Source organism: Orcinus orca, chromosome 15 (assembly GCF_937001465.1).
Source record: "Orcinus orca chromosome 15, mOrcOrc1.1, whole genome shotgun sequence".
Lineage (NCBI taxonomy): Eukaryota > Metazoa > Chordata > Mammalia > Artiodactyla > Delphinidae > Orcinus > Orcinus orca.
In genome coordinates this window covers 23,454,218-23,476,652 of record NC_064573.1, presented here as the reverse complement: position 1 = coordinate 23,476,652, position 22,435 = coordinate 23,454,218, and the positions used below count along the sequence as shown (strand labels likewise).

The 22,435-nt window shown below is 42.3% G+C and overlaps 1 protein-coding gene across 3 annotated transcripts in view; it reads right to left on the bottom strand.

Moving 5' to 3' along the window:
- Positions 1 to 22,435, bottom strand: part of MYO5B (myosin VB) — a 387,779-nt gene that overhangs the window by 231,849 nt on the left and 133,495 nt on the right. The gene's annotated exons all lie outside the window — the stretch shown is intronic.

Genomic DNA, 22,435 nt, shown 5'->3' with positions numbered 1-22,435 from the left:
GCGATTCAATACCATGACAAGAGACAACTCACAAGATTGGTTACAGAGGACTCCTTCTAGATCCTAACAGAATGTCACAGATCAATGAAATTCAAATTCTACCAGGGGAATGCCAAGCCTAGATTTGGTTATATCCAGAGTTTTACACCATTATCTCAAAAGGTGGTACAAAATTGCAATGTCAGAGGGAGTGTCTAGTGTGCTGCAAACAAAGATTAAGACAACACATGCAAAACCCAACAAGACAATGTAGCAAGTCTTCAGAGCTTGGGAATCTCCGCTTTGATATTCTGCATTCAGGGTCAAAGCCATTTTCCTGCAGAAGTGAAAGTGGTCAGCAAATTGAAACTGTTAATATATTCCTGAGTTGTCAGCAATCTCAGTTTAGTTGTGCATTCTTTAAGCCACGAACATACCCACAAATCTCATGCATCCTTCCCCAGCCCCCATCCGGATCAAGCGTCCGCAAGGTCATTAAGCTGGCCAAATCCTGGCAGGGAAGAACGCAGCCCTTGGTGAGCGGGAGGCACTGTCAATGTCACTCGGGCGCTCTCCGCCCTGACTGCACATTAGAATCACCTGGGAGCCTTGAAAAGACCAGGTCGGGGTTCACCTCAGACCCAAGCAGCACTTGAGGTGACATGAAAGCTCCAAGGTGAGTGTAACGTGCAGCTGGGGAGAACCACGGGTCTGATGCACCAAACGGCAGCATCTACTAGTGGCTGTCCCTCTCGGCACCACGCCCCTTACCTCTGTCAGACACGTTTTCTCAGTATTTGTCTCATAGGTATGCGATTTCCACAGGGCCTATCTGCTTGAGAAGCTGTCTGTGTACACGGGCACATACCCCCCTCCCATTATATATATTTTTAAATTTTTATATATAATTATATTTGTATATTTGTATTTATGTATAATCATATATATATCTATAAAATGGCCACAGAATATTTTTAGCAAAATGAATACTCCTGAAATTAATAGTTCTTAAGACCAGAGGCCAGCCAGAATGTGTGCTTGTGTCAGCACAACCCACCTCCCCCGTGGAGGGACAGCAAAGCACAGGCCCTGTGGCCGGTCAGTTGCCGACCTGATTTTGGTCCTGCTTTCTTACAGCAGTTTGCTCCATGTGATCACTGGCCGTTTTTAAAAGCAAGGCCCGGCCCCTGCTACACTTGTCTCTAATTCAGGATCGAGGAGTGAAAGTCGTGAGGCAAGAGATTCAGAACACCAGTTAATGGGAAAGCAAACCACCACCAACTTGCATCACTGATACCCCAGCTCAGGGTACAAAGCCAAAGTCGGTTGTTTTTGGTTTTACAATGAATCAGGTTCACAGGATTGTCTCTCTGCCTCTGAGCCTGCACTACAGCAAGGTACTCCTATATCTTTAGAGGAAGATACTCTATAGCTTTATAGTATCTGAGTGCTATCGAGTATTACATGAAGAATGTTTGGAGGCATCTCCAGAGAAAACTGAGCGTTTCAACACTTCTCTCCCTTCAGGTGTTCTAACTACCTTGTCCTCTACCATTTAAGCCCACCATCCATCCAGCTGTGGGGACTTTTAAGCTCCTGTCCCCCAGCTTCAAGTGAGTGACTTTTCTTAGCCTCGCTACACTTCCTGTCCCTGAGTTAGGCCGCTGGGACTCCCCTTCCAGTCAGAGGGAGGACAGCGCACCCAAGAAGCTCTATTCAAAGCCAAGTCTCCACTCAGTGTAAAGTGGTGTCAGGAAAGGCTCAAGATAACAGAGTGACAAACAACAGAAGGGGGAAATGCCAACAGGAAGCGACTGGAGGTGGTGACGTGTGGACATCGTCAAGCTGCGTGACGTACTGGAAGCCAAGGAGCCCAGCCCCAGCTCACACAGCGGCTCCTCTGGCCTTAACCCTGCTGTCCACATGCCTCTCACCGGACAGTTCACTGCACCCAGCACTGGGGAACCTCGCTGCCTGGCTCTGCTGCTGTTTAATTCTCACTCTGGGAGGGTCCATTTACTCTTCCACTTACATAGATCTCTTCTCTCTAAGCAGACTGAAAATACCTGGTAGGCAGAAAATTGTCATCTATATTTTCCTGAACCCACAGAATCCATCAGAGCATCAGGGGCATAAGGGAACCCTACTGATACTTTAGCTCCTTGCTACTCCAGGTGAGGACCTCAGCCTCACCACTACCTGGGAGCTGGTTAGAAATGCAGAATCTCACACCCACGGCATCAGAGTGGGCACACCTAAGTACCTGGTGTTCTGCTCCCGCAATATGTTCTCACTCTTCCCTGTTTTTGTACACAGGCCAGACTACAGCCCTGGACCAAATCTGGTGAGCCACTTGTTTTTATACAGCCCATGAGTGAAGAACAGTCTTTAAATGGTTAAACGGCTGGGGAAAAAAAAATCAAAAGAATGATAATCATATGCTAACACATGAAAACTATATGTGTCAAATTTTGGTGTCTGTAAAGTTTTATTGGAACACAAGGACACATTCTACCTACGTATTGTCTGCGGCTGCTTCCACATATCAGTGACAGTTGTAACATAGGCCCTATGGCCCCCAAATCTAAAATATTTACCCTCTGGCCCTTTACAGAAAAGGTTTGCTGCCCTCTACCTTTGAACATGCTGTTTCCTCAGCCTAGAATGTCCTTTCCTCATTGTCTATGTGGGCAGAGTCCAAGTTCCAGCGCCAATTCCTCACTGAATCCTTCCTTCCCTGTGCACTACAGAGGTAGCCCTTCCCAAGTCTGGACTGCCGCAATCAACTCTTCTATGATCAAATTTCTTTACGGTTTTTGCAGTCATTTCTTTCACGTCAGTTTCCTCTTACTACTCCAAGGTCTTTCAGATACACCATGGGGCATTTCTGTATCCCTGGCATGTAGTAGATGCTCAGGAAATGTTTACTGAGACAGGAATCAGTGAAAAGAGAAGGTGTGTTTATGGGGCACCTGGTGTATACATAAAACACTGTGACAAGCACCATGTAACCAAGTAGAAACATGAAGATCTGTACCCTCACGTTAAGGAACATACAGTCTAGTTGGATAGATAATTCATATAAAAAATATACTCTAGGGGGACGTGTGACCAATTCCTAAGGAGAGTAACAGCTCATCAGTTGGGGGGGCAGGCAAGGCAAGAGAAGGGAGGGCAATGATGGTAAATGCCAACTTAGAGAGGAAACAGGTGACCAGATTCTCCTACAATGTCTTAAAGGCTAGTGTGCATTACAGATCCGATCAAGCAAGCTTTAGATTCAAATCCAGTAAACATCTGAGTACCCACTCTGTGCTAGACGCTGTCACGTGCCCTCCTTCCCCACAATGAAGACACATGTGGACATGCACTGAGATTACAGCAGTTCATTGTTAAACAAGAATGAAGTAGACCCTGTATTGTGATGGTACGGGATGGGTGATATCTGCAGGCAGGCCTCCCCACCGTTACGCTACTTCATAGATCCTCGGCTTAAGGTGCCTATGAGTTACTGAGCAGGGCTGTTCACCCAACGTCACATACGCTGCACTTGAGCTATTTATAGGACTTCCAAGGGCAATTTTAACCACAATCAAGTTTTGCTTTATGTGCTGACTGAGCCAACAAGCCCCTCCACTCAGACCAAGGAAGATCCACTGCCCCTGTAACTGAGTACAAGGTGGGGCATGATCAGTACAAAGTAAACAGTCAAGAGAACAGACACACAAACTGAGAGGACGGAGAGGTAAGGAACACAGTAGCCAGCAAAGACTTGAGGGAGACATACATGTGGAATCTAAACAACAGTACAAATGAGCTTACCTACAAAACAGAAACAGACTCACAAACAGAAAATAAACTTACTGTTACCAAAGGGGAATGCAGGGAGGGATAAATTGGGAGTATGGGATTTACAGATGCACGCTACCATGTATAAAATAGATAAACAACATGGGTTTACTGTATAGCACAGGGAACTATATTCGATATCTTATAATAAACTATAATGGAAAAGAATTTTAAACGTATATATATATAACCATATCACTTTGCTGGACACCTGAAACTAACACAATATTGTAAATCAACTATACTTCAATTAAACAAAAAAGACTTCAGGGAGGAAGACAGATGTGATCTGAGCTGTGGAGATGGAAAGAATTTGTGTGGTTTTTTTTAAATTTATTTATTTTTTCTTATTAGTCATCTATTTTATACACATCAGTGTATACATGTCAATCCCAATCTCCCAATTCATCACACCACCTCCCTCTACCACTTTCCCACCTTGGAGTCCATATGTTTGTTCTCTACATCTGTGTCTCAATTTCTGCTCTGCAAACCAGTTCACCTGTACCATTTTCTAGGTTCCACATATATACGTTAACATACGAAATGTTTTTCACTTTCTGACTTACTACACTCTGTATGACAGTCTCTAGATGCATCCACGTCTCTACAAATGACCCAATTTCATTCCTTTTTATGGCTGAGTAATATTCCATTGTATATATGTACCACAACTTCTTTATCCATTCGTCTGTCGATGGGCATTTAGGTTGCTTCCATGACCTGGCTATTGTAAATAGTGCTGCAATGAACATTGGGGTGCATATGTCTTTTTGAATTATGGTTTTCTCTAGGTATATGCCCAGTAGTGGGATTGCTGGGTCATATGGTAATTCTATTTTTAGTTCTTTAAGGAACCTCCATACTGCTCTCCATAGTGGGTGTATCAGTTTACATTCCCACCAACAGTGCAAGAGGGTTCCCTTTTCTACACACCCTCTCCAGCATTTGTTGTTTGTAGATTTTCTGATGATGCCCATTCTAACTGGTGTGAGGTGATTCCTCATTGTAGTTTCGATTTGCATTTCTCTAATAATTAGAGAAATAATTATTAGTTGAGCAGCTTTTCATGTGCTTCTTGGCCATCTGTATGTCTTCTTTGGAAAATGTCTATTTAGGTCTTCTGCCCATTTTTGGACTGGGTTTTTTTTTTTTTTAATATTGAGCTGCATGAGCTGTTTATATATATTGGAGATTAATCCTTTGTCCATTGATTCCTTTGCAAATATTTTCTCCCATTCAGAGGGTTGTCTTTTTGTCTTGTTTATGGTTTCCTTTGCTGTGCAAAAGCTTTTAAGTTTCATTAGGTCCCATTTCTTTATTTTTGTTTTTATTTCCATTACTCTAGGAGGTGGATCAAAAAATATCCTGCTGTGATTTATGTCAAAGAGTGTTCTTCCTATGTTTTCCTCTAAGAGTTTTATAGTGCCTGGTCTTATATTTAGGTCTGTAATCTGGAGATGGAAAGAATTTGTAAGGGAAGGGTTTCCTCTGCAATGATGAAAATGTTTTGCAACTAGATAGACATGGTGGTTGCACAACACTGTGAATGCACTCAATGCTGCTGAACGGTTCATTTAATAGTTAATTTTTTGTCCTGTGAATTTCACCTCAATTTAAAAAACAGAAACTGTTTTGGTTGCAGATGATGCGAACAGCATCCTGCACACTCTCTCCTGACATGGGTTCTCACTTCTAATATCTGGAAAAGCAGTAAGGTAAAATATATTCTTTTAACAGAAAGCCATCATTTCTATGAGCCGGACAGACACGTTCTAGAACCAAGGTTCTGTGTTGTCTCTTCATTTTTTCTCACCTTCAGGGAATTCCTTCAAACAAATCTGACCTCTACCAACTTTCCTGGAGGCAGCAGACTGTAGGAAAGACAGGCTCCCTCACAGAGTCCTATTACAGTACTACTCAATTTGCCACTACGCTGTTTTAACAATACTTAATCCCATCATATCAAAGTAAATAAAATAATGTCTGACCTAATTGTCAAATAAAAACTGACTTTTCTTTTGGAAAGCGCCCAGTGTATTAACCGGAGGAGGCAGATGCCTCTCTGAAATGAAATGCATTAGTACTGAGAGCGATTCTCCAGCCGGAGTTCATTTCTCCCATCTCTGCAGCGGGCACAGAGGCAGCTCTGACAGACAGCTGGAGGGAGCAGCTGCCTCTGGCACTAGTGCTCAACCCTGGCGCAGGGGAGAACCACCTGGGGAGCTTTTAAAGCTTCCCCAGCCAGGCAACACCTCAGGCCAATTACATCAATCTCTGGGGTGGGAACCAGGCAGTGTTTTTTTAAAGCTCCCCAGATGCATCGGATGTGCAGGCAGGTCTGAGAAACAGCAGTCCTTGTGGTTTGACTTGGTAACTGATTTGCAGGGCAGCACAGACCCTCATGTGCCCGGGGGCCTCTCCCCACTGGCCTGTGGTCGAACATGAAATTCCAGTCCGAGGATTCTTTATCCTGAGCAGAACACTATCTGCAGAAAGCCCCTGCTAAAGTGTAAGTACTACTGAGAAGAGTACAGCACTTGCCCATTTATACTAATTACCATGCAGTGCAGTGCTGTGGTTAAGTGCGTGGGCTCTAGAGCTAGACAGCCTGGGTAAGAGTTCCAGCCACCACTCATTAGGTTGGGTAAGGTGATGAATGGGTCTGAGCCTCGGTTTCCTCATTTGAACAATCTGGGCAAAAGTTAGACCAACCTCATGAAGCGTCCTAAGAATTAGATGAGATCCCGCAGTATTGGTACTGTACGCATTAGGCAGTAGTGACAGTGGTGATGATATTAGACACTGTGCAGTCTAGAAGGCAGGATCCTCCTGGGATCCCGCAGATGGTCAGGGAACGGGAAACAAACCCAAGGTGTTCCACGTGACTGGGATCCTTTAGATGTCCTGCAAATCATCATACATAGGCAGCCATGCTTTGCCTTAAAATCAGTAACTGGATCTAGACTACTTCAACCTCAGAACCCTGAGAGGAGTGACCCTCAATGCTGGCTGGCATGTAAGAATTCTCTGCAGATCTTTAAAAAAAAAAAAAGACCCAATGCTCATATCCCACACTTGAGTAATTAAGTCTGAGGGTAGGCCCCGAGCACTGTACTTTCATTTTACGCTTTCCAAGTGATGAATGTGCCGGCAGAGTTAAAATCACTGTTTCAGAGTGAGCCTCAGAACCGGAGTGGACTTTAGGGAAAAGAGAATAGGAACACTGGAAACATTCACTCCAGAGTTATTAATAATGCCACCTCCATAATCTTACACTCATATAAGTGATTTAATCATTTCATCTAGTTTTAAAACTGAAATAAGATGAGCAGGGTTATCACTAATATTTCACAAAGAAGAAACTTGAGGGTAAAACATACTGGACAATTTGCCCAAGTTCACAGTGAAGAGCTGAGTTCAGGGCAGAATCGAAGAGATCTCAGACTCTAAGTCCTCCACTGTCTCCCCCCACCCATGGAGGAATACTGACTTTCTTACAGCAGCCCAGGTCCCACTGAGTAGGTATTTTATACAGTTAAAGTGTCTTATAATCACACATGAAAAAAGTGCAAACACCCATTGACAATGACATGCCAAGTTAAGCCACTAAGTAGTTTTGGAGTTAAGAATCAGACGGAAGTTTTGGTCACAATGTAGTCCTGACTTGAAGCAAGGCAGTCTGGGCACAGACCCCCGGGAATGGATGAGAGGGGACGCCACAGCCTAACCTGGTGACTCACTGGATAAACTGCCTGCCCATTCCTACCTGTGTTTAGGCGACAAAGAGCAGGCCCACTGTCGGCCTTATTCACGGCTGTACCCCAGCACTGACATGACGTCATGGTTAGCAGGAACTCAAATCTCTGCTCTATGATTGAAAGCGAGGCTCTGGTTAGGGGTGGGAGGGGAGTCCTTTTGATAAAACAGAGAAACCAGTCAACAGATTTACTCAGGGCGTGAATTTTTTTCTAGAACTCATTTGGAGAAGATGCAAGATCAAGTTGGTCAACTTCCATCCCTCAAGGAGCACAGAAGCCACCAAATTTCTCCGTACAGGACCAATCTGAGATCCAGCACAGAGAGGAGCATCAACAAACAATAGTGCTTCCAAGCACTGTTACAGGTAAGTGGACAGGCTGTGGGTTTCAAGGGAAAACATAACTGTGAAAAGGTAAGGAGGTGAGACCTGGAACTCAGATGCCGCCCAAGGCAGGAAGGATCACACACAGCAAAAGGACAGCAAGCTGCTTGCCCAACCTTGCCCAAGTCCAGCTACAAAGTGCTAGGACGGCAGGCTGAGAACCACAGTGCTAAGAGACTACAAAACCTTCTAGGCCAAAAATCATGTGTCCCTTATTGAAAATGGGGCTATTCATAGCTCAGTTCTTTAGTGAGGTTAGGAAGACACCTAAACGCTTCTCCAAAATGTCGTAAGTGATCCTCTGTGGGGGTAAGGTCCATTTCGAAGCTTCCCCTGCTAAAGCAACAGTTCTTGGAGGGAAAAGAAAGACAACACACTTCCCTAAGCTGACAGTTTCATTTCAGCACCATCACAAGAGCAGTTTCCCCAGTAGTGTGGTGCCTGGCAGGGTACTGCCACGTTGTAGGAACTATGAAGACACCTTACCCAGCTGCCCTTATAGCAGGAGGTGGGTCACATTTCATTCTTTTGCATGTGAAGAGTCTAGAGGACAAAGACTAGGTCTTTGACCACATCCTAGCAGAAGCTCCCACAGTCCTCTGCACATCTATTGAAGTCTGAAGATCATGTTCATGTACCCAGATACCAACTGCATCCTGAACCCAGTGGTGGTGATTAGTCCCCCAAATCTGGGGGGCCGAAGTCAAGGACATCCCCAGCAGCAAGTTGCTGGGCATCTTGCCTTCCCACTGACTGGGCTCCCGCTATGGGAGACACGTGAGTAGGAGGCTAAGATGCAGGTATCAGGTACTAGCCTCGACCCCCATCACAGGCTGTTTCCTCATCTGTAGGGTGGAGAAATACCGTCCGTATTACAGTTGCTGTTAGGATTAAATGAAATGAAACATTGAGCACAGCATCTGTGACAGGAGTTATTGTTACTGTGGCAGAAACTTGGGCCCTGGGATAGAGACATGGAAAACTCCCTGTAGGAGAGCATAGACACAACCAAATAATCCCAACAGAACCACATGCACAGAAAGTGTCATGGGAACATAGAAGCTCCAACTTCCTGAGTTAGTTACCTCCTCCCCTCCCCCCAGCACCAAGGCCAGCCTCCTGGTTTCCCTGTGTACTCATTCCCATTAAAGGCTTCCTGGATCAGTAATAACCTTCCTTTTTCCCCAGATGCTCTGCACTGGGAAGCTCCCTATAACTTACAGCCAGAGGGAATTATATGTAAATATTCTGTTTGTCCAGAGCCAAGAAGTAACTGAAAATCCATGTACAATTCTGGGCCAATGAGGTAGGTTCCTGAGGCCCCACCCAGAACTCTTCCAAACTTGTTCCATGTCCTTTCCTAAACGAGAGAACCAAGCTAGTCCAAATGCCAAGAAGAACTTTAACTTAATGCAGAGAGACTGGGATAGCAAAAAGCCACTCAGCATCCTTGGGGTAAAAAGGATAGAACAAAACCAGAGAAGTGAGCTTTATTCTATAACATATAAAGTGCACAGTTAAACAGCAACGTTATAATAAAACCCAACACTTCCTGTCATTTAAATGAAACAAAAGTCAAATATACCAAAAGGAAGGTCCATCAACCTATTTCCTGCACCGACCATCACATCGTAGTTTATACATTTGCTATCTTATGTGCTTATAGCACTATGTCATCTCAACCCAGTCTTCCGAGGAGAGATTCAACGCTTTCTCATATCTGATTACATCATCAGTCACAATTACATCTTAATCCACATTCTATATCTGCCAATGCAGACCCAAGTCTCCATGTGGCTGGTGAAACAATTTATCTGTTTACTGCCCTGCAGATGCTAACAGAATAAGCAGTATATCCTTAAGTGACAAATGGACAAGATGGGAGGCGCTTGGTGTTCGGAGGGCATCGCCGAGTCATTTTATCCATCCAGTTTATACGAGCAGCACGTGTGGTTGATGGAAGCTACAGTGATACCAGAGGCTTAGAAACAGCCATAAAGCAATGTGTTACTTTTGAAGTTTTGGAAAGACCACTGAAGTTTCCCTATTTAAAAAGGGTATGTTGATGGCAAGCCGGTTTTGTAAGCCTGCAATGTTAAATCCATTTAACCTGCTACTAAAGAAGCTAGAAAAGATTTACTCAAAGCTAGTACATTTCATGCAGCTAAATATATGTCTGAATCTTCTCGAGAAGCTAAAGCTTTGCTGGAATTCCACTTCCAGCAACATGACTACCGCTCCTAGACTGTGGACTCTCCCTGTACAGGGCAAATTAGTATGTAAATTAAATACTCCATCATCATATTATTACAGATCTTTAAGTCATTTAAGACAGTTTTCCAGAGCACATCACCTTCATATTTCCACCTAAGCTCTTTGAAATACCTCGACTTTCCAAATCCATATACTATGCCATCACTGGGCAGCTGTTTCCCTCCTCCCTGCAGGTATATACTCCTGAGCTCCACAGTCGACGACTACTATATTGTTTTCCCCAAAGAAACAGTCTTAGTAGTTTACACTCACCACAATGCTTATTAGCAAGTCACAGTCCTAGAAATATTCACCAAGGCAAAGTTAAGTTTGTTTGCTTCCATTTTTTAATTTAAACCCTGTTCCATTAATAGACCTCTCTCTAAGAAACCAAAATCAGCACTGACTGAAGCCATTTCAGGCTAAGCTGGCTTCTGCAGACAGAACTTAACTGAGCAAAAATAAATAACTGAGAAAGCACTGGGACGCCACTCTTTTCTGAAGAAAACTTCTGCTCTTGCTTTGTCTTTAAGAGATCATCTATCTTAGAACTTAAATGCCTTACACATTTGCATTTGGGACTCAAGCCAGCTCCCAACCTTCCTTACCCAGGATAAAGCATTCTGGCCTCCCCGTCACCAGTATTCAAACACTTCACCTTTAGGCTATTCAGTAAATACTCTTCAACTGGGACATGTCCCACATAAGCTCCAAGGCCCCCCCGACCAGAACACAGACTCTAGTCCATTCATTCATCCATCAGTATTTACTGAACACCTGCCACATGACAGGCACTGTGCAAGGTGCTGGGACACGGAAAAAGAAGACATGTCCCTATCTTCAAGGATGTCAGACCACATTATGCAATCAGTCTACTGTAATGGTCAGAACTGCTTGGACAGCACAGACATTCACAGCATGTAGTTGGGGGCCCTAACCTAGTCTGGATCATCAGGAAAGGCTTTGTTGAAAGAGCAGGATTCAAGCTAAATCCTAGATGGCCAAGGGGTTGGCTAGACATATTGAGGAGGAAGGAGTGTTCTAGGCTGAGAGGTTATCTGTGTGACAAGCCTGGAACAGGAAGGAAGAGTGCTCACTGAAGGACGAAAGAAGGCCAGTCTGGGTGGGACACAGTGCAGGAGGAAAGGGCTCAAAATGACGCTGGGGAAAGAGGCAGAAGGTGCTGGGGAGCCACATTTTTTTTCATATTATCCATGGCCAATGCAAGTGTTTTACACATGAGGAGGTATCCCATTTGTTTATTTTTGCTTCTGTTTCCCTTGCCTAAATAGACATATCCAAAAAAATATTGCTGAGACCAACATCCAGGAATGTACTGCCTATGTTTTCTTCTAAAAGGTTTATGGTTTCAGGTCTTCAATTTACGTTTTTAAGCCATTTTGAATTATTTTGGTGCATGGTGTGACATCAAAATAAAAAGCTTTTGCATAGCAAAGAAAACTATCAACTAAACAAAAAGGCCACCCACTGAATAGGAGAAAATATTTGCACACAATATATCCGATAAGGGGTTAATATCCAAAATATACAAAGAACTCATACAACTCAACATCAAAAAAACAACCTAATTAAAAAACGGGCAGAGGGTCTGAATAATCATTTTCCCAAGGAAGACACAGAGATGACCAACACGCACATAAAACGATGCTCAACATCACTAATCATCAGGGAAATATGAATCAAAGCCACAAGGAGAAATCAACTCACACCTGTCAGAATGGCCATCAACAAAATGACAACAAATAACAAACGCTGTCGAGGTTGTAGAGAAAAGGAAACCCATGTGCAGGACAGGTGGGAATGTAAACTGGTGCAGCCACTGTGGAAAACAGTATGGAGATTCCTCAAAAAATTAAAAATAGAATTACCACATAATCCAGCAATTCTACTTCTGGGTATCTATCCAAAGAAAATGAAAACACTAATTCAAAAAGATATGTGCACCCTATGTTCACTGCAGCATTATTTACACTTGCCAAGATATGGAAGCAACCTAAGTGCCCGTCAACAGATGAACAGATAAAGAAGATGTGGCACGTATACACACAATGGAATATCACTCGGCCACAAAAAGAATGAAATCTTGCCATTTGCAACAAGATGGATGGACCCAAAGGATATTATGCCAAGTGAAATAAGTCAGAGAAAGACCAATACTGTATGATTTCACTTACGTGTGGAATCTAAAAAACAAAGCAAATGAACAAACAGAACAGATACAGCATTACAGACACAAAGAACAGAGAGGAGGGGATGGGGGAGGAAAGAAATAGGTGAGGGAGATTAAGAGATGCAAACTTCCAGTTACAAAATAAATGAGTCACAGGTATGAAATACACAGTGTGGTGAATATAGTCAATAACTATGTAATATGTTTGTATGGTGACAGATGGTAACTACACTTATCATGGTGATCATTTTGAAATGTATAGAAATATCGAATCACTGTGTTATGTAACAGGAACTAACATAATGTTGTAGTTCAATCACACTTCAAAAACAAACTCATAGAAAAAGAGATCAGATTTGTGGTTATCAAAGGAGGGGGGTTGAGAGGAGGGGGAATTGGATGAAGGCAGTCAAAAGGAACAAACGTCCAGTCATAAGATAAATAACTACTAGGGATATAATGTACGACGTAATATAACACTGCTGTAGGTTATATATGAAAGTTGTTAAGAGAGTAAAGCCTAAGAGTTTCACCACAAGAAAAAAATTTTAATTTTAATTTTTTCTGTGTCTTTAATTTTGTATCTATGCGATGATGGATGTTCACTAAACTTATAATCACCGCATGATATATGTAAATCAAAGCATTATGCCATATACCTCAAACTTATACAACGCTGTACGTCAACTATATCTCATTAAAACTGGAAGAAAGAAAAGATCAGTACTTATAGACTGATACATAAGGAAAAAGAATCCTCCATATGAGAGTGTAGTTAAATCTTCCAACGTGCCTTTCCCTTGGTCCTCACGTGAGCACACACGATGAACACAAAATCAACAACACCATTTATCCTGTCCCTCACCCCAAATAACCCATCCTTGAAATTCTACCCCTGTTCCTATTACTTCATTCACTCAGTATTTCCTCATTCCATACTGCTAAGCTGCCATTTCCACCATTCTCTTTTTTAGTGATACACTTATTCACCTTTTGAATCTTCTTTATTCATTTATTATTCTATTTCATTCTCAACCATGTCACCCAATCTTTTCCACTGTGTTTTGCCATGTGGAGCTTATTTGCAGTTTCAGAGAGTTGAGTGGAAAAGTGTGACACTAAGAATGAAGAGGGGATATTCAATCTGGTATATCAGCAAACAGGCGCAATAACAGCATCTAAACTTCTGAGACCGCAGGAGAGAGGGAGAAATTGTTCCAGAACCAACAGACGCATACTGAGTAGCAGCCATGAAACTGCTTGTGACTTTAGAGCTAGGAAGTTAAGTGGGTATCTGCTGTTTAAGTCATCATTAACCAAAGTCCTGACAATGATGCCTCTACTTTCCACCCTGGTTCTGAGAGGAATCACTGAGCAGCCACCATCAATAATGCATCCTGCCTATTTGGAACGGAATCATTCTTTGGAGAGTTCTATCCACTGTTAATATCAAACAAATCTACTGTGGAATAGCCATAGATTCTCTATGATGATCACGGCTAACTCATTTCCTCTATGTCGAAGGATTGCATTTTAGGGACCAGTTCGGATGTAGTTTTATGCTGAAATGTCACTTCTGGTCCAGCTGAAAAGTGAGTCTGCAGCTTGAAAGAATTGCTGACCTGACCCTATGTTACTAACCAGAGAAAACTTAGGAGAGTTTTAGAAAAGGGAGCGAAGGACAGATCCGGTTGGTGTGAAATGCCCCATTTATATGCTCTATTCTTAAGGATTACGGGTGGGAAAGGTTCATCTCAAGTATAAACTGAGAGAATGTGGGTCATCTTCTCAATCTAAAACTCCTCCCTGCCCCCAAATAGGTATCATCATGAAAAACCATTTGAGGAGAAGGTATGAAATGAATGAGGGGACCAATGGTGAGGGGACCAGTGGTACTTCCTGTTCAGTCTGTACATGGGAAATTCATCGTTGGGACTAATTGTGCATGTAGAAGTGGAAGCCTTTGCCTGCTGCTGCTTCAACTCACCTGAGCAGCATTAATATACCATCAGGTGAGGCGCCTTGGCCCGCGAGCACCACGCGTCCTCCCCTAGGTTATTTTTGTCCTTCCCTCTCTCTCTCTCTCTCTCCCCCCCTCCCCCCCCCCACACACACACTCCCGTGTGCTCGCACACACATGCACACACACACACACAGCCTCACACCAGTCTATACACTGGAGGAGAGAACACCTCCTTCACATTCCCTCCCTCTCCATCCAGACACGCCGAGCAGCTGCACGGTGGGAGCACCCAGATCGTCTGGAAATGTGACGCCTAAAGCACTTTCTCGCCTGTATTCAGCTCCTCTGTGTTTGCCGCCTGGTCTCTTGGTGCTCCAGCCAGGCGTCAAGGCTGTGCCACTGAGGTGGGAGAGCCAACTTCAGGACACTGGTCCACAAGAGACCTCCCAGCTCCATGTAATATCAAACGGCGAACATCTCCCAGAGATCTCCATCTCAACACCAAGACCCAGCTCCACTCAACGACCAGCAAGCTACAGTGCTGGACACCCTACACCAAACAACTAGCAAGACAGGAACACAACCCCACCCATTAGCAGAGAGGCTGCCTAAAATCATAATAAGGCCACAGACACCCCAAAACACACCACCAGACGTGGACCTGTCCACCAGAAAGACAAGATCCAGCCTCATCCACCAGAACACAGGCACTAGTCCTCTCCACCAGGAAACCTACACAACCCAATGAACCAACCTTAGCCAGTGGGGACAGACACCAAAAACAAAGGGAACTACGAACATGCAGCCTGCGAAAAGGAGACCCCAAACACAGTAAAATAAGCAAAGTGAAAAGACAGAAAAGCACACAGCAGATGCAGGAGCAAGATAAAAACCCACCAGATCTAACAAATGAAGAGGAAATAGACAGTCTACCTGAAAAACAATTGAGATAATGGTAGTAAAGATGATCCAAAATCGTGGAAATAGAATAGAGAAAATGTAAGAAACATTTAACAAGAACCTAGAAGAACTAAAGATGAAACAAGCAACAATGAACAACACAGTAAATGAATTTAAAAATACTCTAGAAGGGATCAATAGCAGAATAACTGAGGCAGAAGAACGGATAAGTGACCTGGAAGATAAAATAGTGGAAATAACTACTGCAGAGCAGAATAAAGAAAAAAGAATGAAAAGAACTGAGGACAGCCTCAGACACCTCTGGGACAACATTAAATGCACCAACATTCGAATTATAGGGGTTCCAGAAGAAGAAGAGAAAAAGAAAGGGACTGAGAAAATATTTGAAGAGATTATAGTTGAAAACTTCCCTATATGGGAAAGGAAATAGTTAATCAAGTCCAGGAAGTGCAGAGAGTCCCATACAGGATAATTCCAGGGGGAAACACTCCAAGGCAAACATTAATCAAACTACCAAAAATAAAATACAAACAAAACATATTAAAAGCAGCAAGGGAAAAATAACACACAAGGGAATCCCCATAAGGTTAAGAGCTGATCTCTCAGCAGAAACTCTGCAAGCCAAAAGGGAGCAGCAGGACATATTTAAAGTGATGAAGAAGAAAAACCTACAACCAAGATTACTCTATCCAGCAAGGATCTCATTCAGATTTGATGGAGAAATTAAAACCTTTACAGACAAGCAAAAGCTGAGAGAGTTCAGCACCACCAAACGAGCTTCACAACAAATGCTAAAGGAACTTCTCTAGGCAAGAAATACAAGAGAAGGAAAAGACTTACAATAACAAACCCAAAACAATTAAGAAAATGGGAATAGGAACATACATATCGATAATTACCTTAAATGTAAATGGATTAAATGCTCCCACCAAAAGACACAGACTGGCTGAATGGATACAAAAACAAGACCCATATATATGCTGTTTACAAGAGACCCACTTCAGGCCTAGAGACACATACAGACTGAAAGTAAGGGGATGGAAAAAGATATTCCATGCAAATGGAAACCAAAAGAAAGCTGGAGTAGCAATCCTCATATCAGACAAAATAGAGTTTAAAATGAAGACTATTAGAAGAGACAAAGAAGGACACTACATAATGATCAAGGGATCGATCCAAGAAGAAGATATAACAATTGTAAATATTTATGCACCCAACATAGGAGCACCTCAATACATAAGGCAAATACTAACAGCCATAAGAGGGGAAATTGACAGTAACACAATCATAGTAGGGGACTTTAATACCCCCCTTTCACCAAAGGACAGATCATCCAAAATGAAAATAAATAAGGAAACACAAGCTTTAAATGATACATTGAACAAGATGGACTTACTTGATATTTACAGGACATTCCATCCAAAAACAACAGAATACACATTTTTCTCAAGTGCTCATGGAACATTCTCCAGGATAGATCATATCCTGGGTCACAAATCTAGCCTTGGTAAATTTAAGAAAATTGAAATTGTATCAAGTATCTTTTCCGACCACAATACTATGAGACTAGATATCAATTACAGGAAAAGATCTGTAAAAAATACAAACACATGGAGGCTAAACAATACACTACTTAATAACGAAGTGATCACTGAAGAAATCAAAGAGGAAATCAAAAAATACCTAGAAACAAATGACAATGGAGACACGATGACCCAAAACCTATGGGATGCAGCAAAAGCAGTTCTAAGAGGGAAGTTTATAGCAATACAATCCTACCTTAAGAAACAGGAACCATTCCAAATAAACTTGCACCTAAAGCAATTAGAGAAAGAAGAACAAAAATTCCCAAAGTTACCAGAAGAAAAGAAATCATCAACGTCAGAGCAGAAATAAATGAAAAAGAAATGAAGGAAATGATAGCAAAGATCAATAAAACTAAAAGCTGGGTTCTTTGAGAAGATAAACAAAATTGATAAACCATTAGCCAGACTCATCAAGAAAAAAAGGGAGAAGACTCAGATGAACAGAATTAGAAATGAAAAAGGAGAAGTAACAACTGACACTGCAGAAATACAAAGGATCATGAGAGATTACTACAAGCAACTCTATGCCAATAAAATGGACAACCTGGAAGAAATGGACAAATTCTTAGAAATGAACAACCTGCCAAGACTGAACTAGGAAGAAATAGAAAATATGAAAAGAAAAATCACAAGCAGTGAAATTGAAACTATGATTAAAAATCTTCCAACAACAAAAGCCCAGGACCAGATGGCTTCACAGGCAAATTCCACCAGACATTTAAAGAAGAGCTAACACCTATCCTCCTCAAACTCTTCCAAAATACAGCAGAGGGAGGAACACTCCCAAACTCATTCTACGAGGCCACCATCACCCTGATACCAAAACCAGACAAAAATGTCACAAAGAAAGAACACTACAGGCCAATATCACTGATGAACATAGATGCAAAAATCCTCAACAAAATACTAGCAAACAGAATCCAACAGCACATTAAAAGGATCATACACCATGATCAAGTGAGGTTTATTCTAGGAATGCAAGGATTCTTCAAAATATACAAATCAATCAACCTGATACACCATATTAACAAACTGAAGGAGAAAAACCATATGATCATCTCAATAGATGCAGAGAAAGCTTTCGACAAAATTCAACACCCATATATAATAAAAAAAAACCTCCAGAAAGTAGGCAGAGAGGGAACTTTCCTCAACAGAATAAAGGCCATATATGACAAACCCACAGCCAACATCGCCCTTAATGGTGAAAAACTGAAACCATTTCCACTAAGATCAGGAACAAGACAAGGCTTCCCACTCTCACCACTATTATGCAACATAGTTTTGGAAGTTTTAGCCACAGCAATCAGAGAAGAAAAAGAAATAAAAGGAATCCAAATCGGAAAAGAAGTAAAGCTGTCACTCTTTGCAGATGACATGATACTATACATAGAGAATCCTAAAGATGCTACCAGAAAACTACTAGAGCTAATCAATGAATTTGGTAAAGTAGCAGGATACAAAATTAATGCACAGAAATCTCTGGCATTCCTATACACTAATGATGAAAAATCTGAAAGAGAAATCAAGAAAACACTCCCATTTAACACTGCAACAAAAAGAATAAAATATCTAGGAATAAACCTACCTAAGGAGACAAAAGACCTGTATGCAGAAAATTATAAGACACTGAGGAAAGAAATTAAAGATGATACAAATAGATCGAGAGATATACCATGTTCTTGGATTGGAAGAATCAACATTGTGAAAATGACTCTACTACCCCAAGCAATCTACAGATTCAATGCAATCCCTATCAAACTACCACTGGCATTTTTCACAGAACTAGAACAAAAAATTGCACAATCTGTATGGAAACACAAAAGACCCCGAATAGCCAAAGCAATCTTGAGAATGAACAATGGAGCTGGAGGAATCAGGCTCCCTGACTTCAGACTATACTACAAAGCTACAGTAATCAAGACAGTATGGTAATGGCACAAAAACAGAAATATAGATCAATGGAACAGGATAGAAAGCCCAGAGATAAACCCACACACATATGGTCACCTTATCTTTGATAAAGGAGGCAGGAATGTACAGTGGAGAAAGGACAGCCTCTTCAATAAGTTGTGATGGGTAAACTGGACAAGTACATGTAAAAGTATGAGATTAGATCACTCCCTAACACCATACACAAAAATAAACTCAAAATGGATTAAAGACCTAAATGTAAGGCCAGAAACTATCAAACTCTTAGAGGAAAACATAGGCAGAACACTCTATGACATAAATCACAGCAAGATCCTTATTGACCTACCTCCTAGAGAAATGGAAATAAAAACAAACAAATGGGACCTAATGAAACAGCAAAGCTTTGCACAGCAAAGGAAACCATAAACAAGACCAAGAGACAACCCTCAGAATGGGAGAAAATATTTGCAAATGAAGCAACTGACAAAGGATTAATCTCCAAATTTTACAAGCAGCTCATGTGGCTCAATAACAAAAAAACAAACAACCCAATCCAAAAATGGGCAGAAGACCTAAACAGACATTTCTCCAAAGAAGATATACAGATTGCCAACAAACGCATGAAAGAATCCTCAACATCATTAATCATTAGAGAAATGCAAATCGAAACTGCAATGAGATATCTTCTCACACCAGTCAGAATGGCCATCATCAAACAATCTAGAGACAATAAATGCTGGAGAGGGTGTGGAGAAAAGAGAACACTCTTGCACTGCTGGTGGGAATGTGAATTGGTACAGCCACTATGGAGAACAGTATGGAGATTCCTTAAAAAACCAAAAATAGAACTACCATATGGCCCAGCAATCCCACTACTGGGCATATACCCTGAGAAAATCATAATTCAAAGAGAGTCACGTACCAAAATGTTCATTGCAGCTCTATTTACAATAGCCAGGAGATGGAAACAACCTAAGTGTCCATCATCGGATGAATGGGTAAAGAAGATGTGGCACATATATACAATGGAATAGTACTCAGCCATAAAAAAAATGAAATTGAGCTATTTGTAATGAGGTGGATCGACCTAGAGTCTGTCATACAGAGTGAAGTAAGTCAGAAAGAGATAGACAAATACTGTATGCTAACATATATATATGGAATTTAAGAAAAAAAATGTCATGAAGAACCTAGGGGTAAGACAGGAATAAAGACACAGTCCTACTAGAGAATGGACTTGAGGATATGGGGAGGGGGAAGGGTAAGCTGTGACAAAGTGAGAGAGTGGCACGGGCATATATACACTACCAAACGTAAAACAGATAGCTAGTGGGAAGCAGCCGCATAGCACAGGGAGATCAGCTCGGTGCTTTGTGACTGCCTGGAGGGGTGGGATAGGTAGGGTGGGAGGGAGGGAGATGCAAGAGGGAAGAGATATGGGAACATATTTATATGTATAACTGATTCACTTTGTTATAAAGCAGAAACTAACACACCATTGTAAAGCAATTATATTCCATTAAAGACGTTAATATATATACCATCAGGTGAGTGGTGCTGCTTGGAAAGGCTGTTGTTGAGGGTCTGCGTTATCGTTACTACTATTAATAACACAGTGACCCATAGGGGAAGGTGACAAAGAAGTACTCCAGTCTTGCTGGTACTTTGTGCCTTACCAAGTATACCATAAGCGTGTTCTAGAAAAGTTATGTGTACAACATTTTAAAATTGCAAACATTTTAAATCTAGAGTTGCCTAGAAACTCTGGGGCAACATGAGTAAGTCCCATTCTTCAACAAAATTCTCATTTGCATACAAATGTCTTCCATAATAGAAAACTAATAAGCTTTTGGCAAATGCATTAGTGGATTAATGGTTGGTATTGAAACAGGTGTGCAAACTCTATTTTCACAGGTGTACTTCCCAGGTCTTAAAACAGGTACACATCCAAGGTGTTCAATCATCCAGGTTCCAGGCAAAGCCCGAGTCACACCGTATTCTTTCCAGTACCATATAGGTGTTAAAATAGGGATGCATCCCAGGTCTACAGCTCTAGCCTTTCCCAGTGGCCCCGACCACGTCCCTGGTTCCAGGGCCTTCTTGGAGACCCAGCACAGCACAGATGAGGGCCTGAGGAAACATAAGAAACAGAACAACCAAAACTCCAACAAAGGTAACTGATGCAAGCAGTCCCCACCTTAAATGAGCTGAAAATGTCCAAAAGGAGAGAAAAGGAAAGAAAAGCAATCACCCTGGTTCTGGACTCAGGCTGAGTCACAGTTATTCTTTCCAAGACAGCCAAGAACCCAGAGCTGGAAATGTCCAGCAAGAGGCACTTGTGTCTGTGGCGGATGACGTTCTGGTCTGGTGGCAGGGTACGAAGGGGCATGGACCTCCCTCAGCAACCAAACAGCAGAACTGTCTTGGACAAATCATTCAAAGCTCCAAGCCTTGGTTTTCTCAATAAGTAGGCTGAACTAAAAGGCACTAAACACTATGCTGCCTTTATCGTTCCATCACCTTCCTGCTTCCCAGTAAGAGGGCTGCCTATGGTAAAAATCAGCCTCCGTTACATCCAGGGAAAGATCATGGTTTGTGGTTCAACAGAAGGGCCTCCCTCTGATCACAGAGACTATAGGGGCCCATGAGTTCAGTGCTTTGTTTTTAGGTAAATAAAGTTCTCTCCTTATTTAGCAAAGGAGGCAAACAAGGCCCCCAGAAAAATCAGTGTCTAGCCCAAGAGCACACTGCTCTCTAGAGTTAGAAGTGCCCTGGGAACCAATAGGGAACAAGTGAAACACGAAAAGTTCCCTGGTAAAAAATAATTATGAGATGTTTAAAATAGACCACGTATTGGCCCTTCCTCCCCTGCTGTATCCACCATCTGCCTGTGTTTAACACATCACCTTCATATTTTGGTTGACGCTTAGTTCTAGAGTCTGTTTTACGGCTGACAGAAGGATGAAGAACTGCATCATGTTATGACAGAGTTCCACCATTCACAGCTGAGATGTTAATCACCAAAATGCAAGCAAATGTCTCCCTGCCAAATGCCAACATCCCATCGCACATTCAAGGGCTTCATGAGCTTAACGAAGCCCAGCCTCATTTCCGCTAGCGCCCAGCTGGACAAGGCATCCGTGATCTCCTCCCTCTCCATTTGTGTCTTGTGTCATCTCATCCCCACTGCCCTCGCTCCTAAGCATGTAAAGAGAGAAAACAACTGTTCATTTAGAAAGTGTACTGCTGTTTTCAAAGGGCTTTCACAAATGTGAAGTCTTAGAATTCCACGAGATAGAGGCACAGGTGGTCTCAGACACATTTTACAGATGAAGGACACTGAGATCCAGGGATGTTAAGGGACTTGGCCAACTCAGGCCCCTAAAAAAGAACGGACCCAGCAACAGAGCTGACTCTCCAGCCAGGGCTCCTTCCACCCCTCCAAGCCATACCCAATATTCAGAGCTTAATTAAGGAATCCCAGTCAAGACCTGTTAGCTCAACCCCATTTGTTCAGGCACCTAGAACATGCGAGACACTGTCGACGGCTCCCTTGAATTCAGCACGTCCTCTCAATTCCTGCTCTGCTGCCTTAGTTCAGGACTTCGACTTTTATGTGAAATACTACAATCTAC